At 47.6% G+C, this 6,342-nt stretch overlaps 1 long non-coding RNA gene across 1 annotated transcript; it reads right to left on the bottom strand.

Annotated features, from left to right (window-relative positions):
• Positions 1 to 254: 254 nt before the first annotated feature.
• On the bottom strand, positions 255 to 5,963 carry LOC145813357 (uncharacterized). The gene is made up of 2 exons (XR_014356351.1): positions 5,915 to 5,963; positions 255 to 5,785 (listed from the first exon to the last, which is right to left on the bottom strand). It is a non-coding gene; the product is annotated as an uncharacterized LOC145813357 (long non-coding RNA).
• Between the last annotated feature and the right edge of the window lie 379 nt (positions 5,964 to 6,342).

Raw genomic sequence — 6,342 nt, 5'->3', positions numbered from 1 at the left:
ATGAACAGCAGGCTTTGGGAATTGAAGATCTGCACAGAATAACAAACGGTGAGGCTACCCGACCGGGGTTTGGTCGGAAACCCCTCCGATGGTAAAGTCAGGGACTCAGGGAGAGGAAAAAGAGAGAATACAAAGAGTGTATATGTGTTAAGTGTGTGGATTTTTCGGATCCCTTCAGAGTGAATAGTGTTCACCTTTTATAGGAGAAGGTTGTTTGTCGTTCAAGTCTTTCTCTCTCCGCCATCTGTCCAACGTGTCTTATTCGTGGTCGTCTCCTATTGGAGGAGGACGACCACTCCGCCTGACACTCGGGTGCAGGTCTGTTTTGTTTGTCTCATTAGCGGACATCTCTCATTGGAAGAGGACGACCACTCCGCCTGCCATTCAGACGCAGGTCTGTCATATATGCTCCTTGTCCCTCTGCACCTCCATGTCTCCACGTTATGTTCATACAGAGGGAGAGGAGCAGAGTTGTTTGTCTCTAGTGGACCCAAGAAAGATCTTCAGTGAATTGGCCTTTCTCTAAGTTGGTCTGCTCTAGAACGGTTGTCCAACCAGGAGGTCCAACATGTTGCTCAACCCACTTCGGAGTGGTTCTGTCCATCCAGAAGGTCCAATATGTTGCTCAACCCACTTCGGAGTGGTTCTGTCCATCCAGAAGGTCCACCATGTTGCTCGGCCCACTTTGGAGTGACGCTCGTACATTGGGCCGAACTCCTATGATTGTCTTACTTCGGAGCAAGTGTTGGCCATAGGGCCGAGGTCCGACCTAGCTCCACCTTGGAGTGAGTGTTGCATTGGGCCTAGCTCCACTTTGGAGTGACGCTCGTACATTGGGCCGAACTCCTATGATTGACTTACTTCGGAGCAAGTGTTGGCCATAGGGCCGAGGTCCGACCTAGCTCCACCTTGGAGTGAGTATTGCATTGGGCCTAGCACCAAGACTTGATTAATTTTCACCCACTTCATTTGCCCCCTGGCTTGCGCTTATGTTTGGCAAAGCGGAAGCCAATTCTGTCACCAACTTCGAAGTTTGGGTGATCACAACTTAATTTGAGCTCCATGAGCTGGATTAAAAATTATTGTTCGGTCTAACGTATGCGTCTGCCCAATGTTTTGTAGCTCGGTTGTGCCCCCAAACTAAATGTGTCTTCACTAGCCTCGTAATTGTCTAGCTTGGTGTTTTTTTTTTTTTTTTTTCTCAGTCGGCTGAGCGTCATTGCTTGACTTGAAAAAAATATATATGCAGAATAGTATATATATATATATATATATATATATTTTTGCAGTGTTCGTCGATTGGGCCGAGCAACACAGCAACGCTTCAAAGCAGGCCAAGTGTGCTTTATCGCAGCTTTGTTCTAATTTGAAAGACATTCGCTATCTTTTTGCTCGGTCCTACTTGTAAGAGATAAATTGGGGTTGGTCTCAATGCTTGGTCGACCAAGTCCTGCCCCTCCACTCTGCTCGGTCTCGAAGCATAGCTTGCTAACATTGCTTGGTCATGCGGATCATGCACCATTTTCTTGTTTGGACATGATTAACACGTCCATTTGTTCAGCTCGTTTCTTCATATATTAGTCGGTCGTTTTACCTTCAGCTTAAGGATTGTCCGTCACTTAGTTAGTTGGCCGTAGCAGCTTGTTTGCATAATTTTTGTTTTTCAACACCGAGTTGCCTGGTCGGCCCTAGCAGCTTTGGCGTTGCGAGTCTGCATTTTTTAATTCGGTTTCTCTACCACCAAGCTACTGTCAATGTTAGCACCTCTTATCTTGAGAGTTGTCTAGCACATAGTCGTTATAGTCTTGGTATCGACTTCGATAATATTGACTCTCGTCGGGCACTGCACTCCTTCGACCTTTGCTTGTTGTTTGTAGTGTATTTATTTGGTAGAATGTTGCACTTCCAACTTTGTTTGTTGTCAATCTTTTGGTTGTTTACTCGAGCTATGAAACTTGGTCTTGCTTAGCTAGTTTTAACTTGCTTCCTTTGCTCGGTCCATTTTAGAGTGGATGTTAGGCGTCCAATCAGCCACTATTGCTTGGTCCACTTTGGAGTGAGCATTGAGCGTCCGACCAACTTTCATTGCTCAGCCTTTGTTGCTCGGCATAGGCATTGGGTGTCTGACCAACTTCTGCTGCTCGGCCCAGTCGTTGGGTGTCCGACCAACTTTTGTTGCTCGGCCCAAGCGTTGGGCGTCTGACCAACTTCTACTGCTTAGCCCAGGCATTGGACGTCCGATCAACTTTTGTTGCTTGGCCCAAGCGTCGGGCGTCCAACCAACTTCTATTGCTCGGCCCAGGCATTGGGCGTCCAACCAACTTTTGTTGCTCGGTCCACTTCAAAGTGAGCATTAGGTGTCCGGCTAACTTTCGTTGCTCGGCCCACTTCGGAATGGGTGTTGGGCATCCAATTAACATCCATTGCTCGGCGCGCTTAAGAGTAGGCATTGGGTATCCAACCAACCGTTGTTGCTCGGTCGAAGCGTTGGGCGTCTGACCAACTTCTATTGCTTGGCCCAGGCATTGGGCGTCCGACAAACTTTTATTGCTCGGCCCAGGCATTGGGCGTCCGACAAACTTTTGTTGCTCGGTCTACTTCAGAGTGAGCATTGGGCGTCCGACCAACTTCCGTTGCTCGGCCCACTTCAAAATTGGTGTTGGGCGTCCAATTAACTTCTGTTGCTCGGCCCAAGCTTTAGGCGTCTAACTAACTTCTATTGCTCGGCCCAAGCATTGGGCGTTTGACCAACTTCTATTGCTCGGCCCAAGCGTTGGGCGTTTGACCAACTTTTGCTGCTCGGCCTACTTCGAAGTGGACGTTCGGAGTCCAACCAACCTCCATTGCTTAGCTCGCTTCAAAGTGGGCGTTGGGCATCCAACCAACCTCTATTGTTCATCCCTCTTTGTAGCTCTTCCACTTCGTATCACCTTCGTTAGGCTGAGGTCCTTTTGTAATGAAACTTTAAGTTAATAAAGTATCTTCGAAATTTGCCAAGTGTTGGACTTGTAACTCGAACTTTCAATTTCTTCATGTTTATGCTGTTTGCCCCTAGCCGAGCAACAAGGATGTAGCCCTACATTGTTCGTTGTTCGACTAGACTTCGCCTTATGCCTTTGAAAAGTTAAGTTGCTCTTCCAGTCGAGCAATAATAGGGAAACCTTGCAATATTTCCCGTTTGGCCTTAATTGAATTAGTTGTCTTGCCCCCAATCGATCATCATTGTTCGGCCGTTACTTGACTCGGTTACACCTCTGTTTATCCCACTTTGGAGTGGAGAGCAAGCTTTGACCTAGCTTCTGTTCAGACTTCATTGTAGAGGGCTCGGTTTAACCTAGCTCTTGTTCGGTCCACTTCGGAGTGGCATTTGTTCGGCACACTTTGGAGTAGACGGCTAGGTTGAACCTATCTTCTTTTTGGCCTACGTTGGGTGGCCTCTATTCAACCCACCTCTTAGTGAAGAACTAGCTTCGATCTAACTTCTGTTTGGCACACTTCAGAGTGGCTTTCGTTCGTCGCACTTCGGGGTGGACAGTTAGGTTTAACCTAGCTTCTATTCGGCCTATATCGGAGTGGCCTTTGTTCGGCCCACATCGAACTGGTCAACTAGGATCAACCTAGACCTTTGTTAGGCCCACACTAAGGTGGTCGGCTGGGATCGGTCCAGACCTTTGTTAGGCCCACGTCAAGGTGGTCGACTGGGATCAGCCCAGACCTTTATTAGGCCCACGTCAAGGTGGTCGACTGGGATCAGCCCAGACCTTTGTTAGGCCCACACTAAGGTGGTCGGCTGGGATCGATCCAGACCTTTGTTAGGCCCACGTCAAGGTGGTCGACTGGGATCAGCCCAGACCTTTGTTAGGCCCACGTCAAGGTGGTCGACTGGGATCAGCCCAGACCTTTGTTAGGTCCACACTAAGGGGGTTGGCTGGGATCGGCCTAGACCTTTGTTAGGCCCACATCAATGTAGTCGGCTGGGATTAACCCAAACTTATGTTTTGGTTGTACCATACCCTTGTTTGTTGTTTTCTCCATCAATGGAGTCTTTCCTTCCAATAAATGGAACAACTCAATTGCGAGGATATGGTAGAGCTTCACCACATCTAAACTTTGTTTCGTCAATACAGATCTTATATTTCAGAAGACTCAGGAGCATCTATCCTTTGTCATTCGTCTTCTCCATCATTGGAGTTCTTCCGTCTAGTCGGTGGGACAATTGAATAGTATTGATACAAATCTAGTATTTTGACACTGTTAGGATTATTGGTTTTTTATCATTCGTCTTCTCCAGTTGGAGTCCTTCCGTCTAGATGATGAGACGAGTCAGTAACAATGATGCGGTGGTGTTCCATCATATTTGGACTTTGTTCTTCGATGCAGATCTGGTCCTCCAACACTTTCATAAAATATAGTCCTTTATCGATCATCATCTCTTTCATCGGAGTCCTTTAGAATGAGGCATTAGAACGACTAAACAATAGTACAGTGGTGTACGTCGTGTCTAGACTTCATCTGTCGGTGCAGATCTGGTCTCTCTATATCCATTAGTGCAGATCTAGTTTTCCGGCACTCTTCGAAGTGTTAATTTGTTATCCTTTGTCTTCTCTGTCAACAAAGTCCTTTTCCACAGTGGCAACAAAGGTATCTCTTTCGTTCCCCTCACCAGAGCTTGTCATAGAACAGTGTGGTACTCTCTCCCTTTGGTCGCGGTTGTCTCTATCAAGGGAGCTATGTTGGGGTGACTCGCCGACGATGACATGACGTTGCTCTACTACATCGGTGCTCTATTCGTTAAGGTCTGCAAGGTCTTCATGCCTTCTAGGGAATGCTGGACCGTTATCTTTGGTTCTCTCTGTGATTGGAGTCCTCTCTGCTAGCCCAGAATGGGGTGTATCTTCGATTCCCATCGCCGGAGGTCGTCACGAAGCAAACAGTGGTTTTCCCACAGACGGCGCCAATTGTGCGGGGGTGATTTCCGCACTATGAAGAAGGGTTGAACTTCGTGGATGAACAGCAGGCTTTGGGAATTGAAGATCTGCACAGAATAACAAACGGTGAGGCTACCCGACCGGGGTTTGGTCGGAAACCCCTCCGATGGTAAAGTCAGGGACTCAGGGAGAGGAAAAAGAGAGAATACAAAGAGTGTATATGTGTTAAGTGTGTGGATTTTTCGGATCCCTTCAGAGTGAATAGTGTTCACCTTTTATAGGAGAAGGTTGTTTGTCGTTCAAGTCTTTCTCTCTCCGCCATCTGTCCAACGTGTCTTATTCGTGGTCGTCTCCTATTGGAGGAGGACGACCACTCCGCCTGACACTCGGGTGCAGGTCTGTTTTGTTTGTCTCATTAGCGGACATCTCTCATTGGAAGAGGACGACCACTCCGCCTGCCATTCAGACGCAGGTCTGTCATATATGCTCCTTGTCCCTCTGCACCTCCATGTCTCCACGTTATGTTCATACAGAGGGAGAGGAGCAGAGTTGTTTGTCTCTAGTGGACCCAAGAAAGATCTTCAGTGAATTGGCCTTTCTCTAAGTTGGTCTGCTCTAGAACGGTTGTCCAACCAGGAGGTCCAACATGTTGCTCAACCCACTTCGGAGTGGTTCTGTCCATCCAGAAGGTCCAATATGTTGCTCAACCCACTTCGGAGTGGTTCTGTCCATCCAGAAGGTCCACCATGTTGCTCGGCCCACTTTGGAGTGACGCTCGTACATTGGGCCGAACTCCTATGATTGTCTTACTTCGGAGCAAGTGTTGGCCATAGGGCCGAGGTCCGACCTAGCTCCACCTTGGAGTGAGTGTTGCATTGGGCCTAGCTCCACTTTGGAGTGACGCTCGTACATTGGGCCGAACTCCTATGATTGACTTACTTCGGAGCAAGTGTTGGCCATAGGGCCGAGGTCCGACCTAGCTCCACCTTGGAGTGAGTATTGCATTGGGCCTAGCACCAAGACTTGATTAATTTTCACCCACTTCAATACAAAAGATGGAGGGCACAAAACACTCCACCTCTACACCGAAGCTACTATAAAATGGGACCCATGCTCACTAACACTCAGATTGAGTATAACAGCTAAAACAACTGGCCGAAAAAGTATCAGAACACCACCATCGGTGGGAGCTTTCTCTGTCTAGATTCTAGAGAGAGAGGCTCCGCTTTCTTCTCCTTTTTCTAAATGATTGAACCAAAAGTCGTTTGACATAAACAAATTGGGCATGAGGCCGTTTGATAAGAGCGGATTAGGCCTGAGGCCGTTTGATATGTTTATGCTTGAGATCGTTTGATATATTAGATTAAAACGTGAATGGGCCTGAGGCCGTTAGATATGTCTGTTATGAATTTCA

This window comes from Camellia sinensis, chromosome 15, assembly GCF_055761805.1.
Source record: "Camellia sinensis isolate YWXY chromosome 15, ASM5576180v1, whole genome shotgun sequence".
Lineage (NCBI taxonomy): Eukaryota > Viridiplantae > Streptophyta > Magnoliopsida > Ericales > Theaceae > Camellia > Camellia sinensis.
Note: the sequence above shows the minus strand (reverse complement) of the source record. Positions and strands in the feature narration are given on the sequence as shown.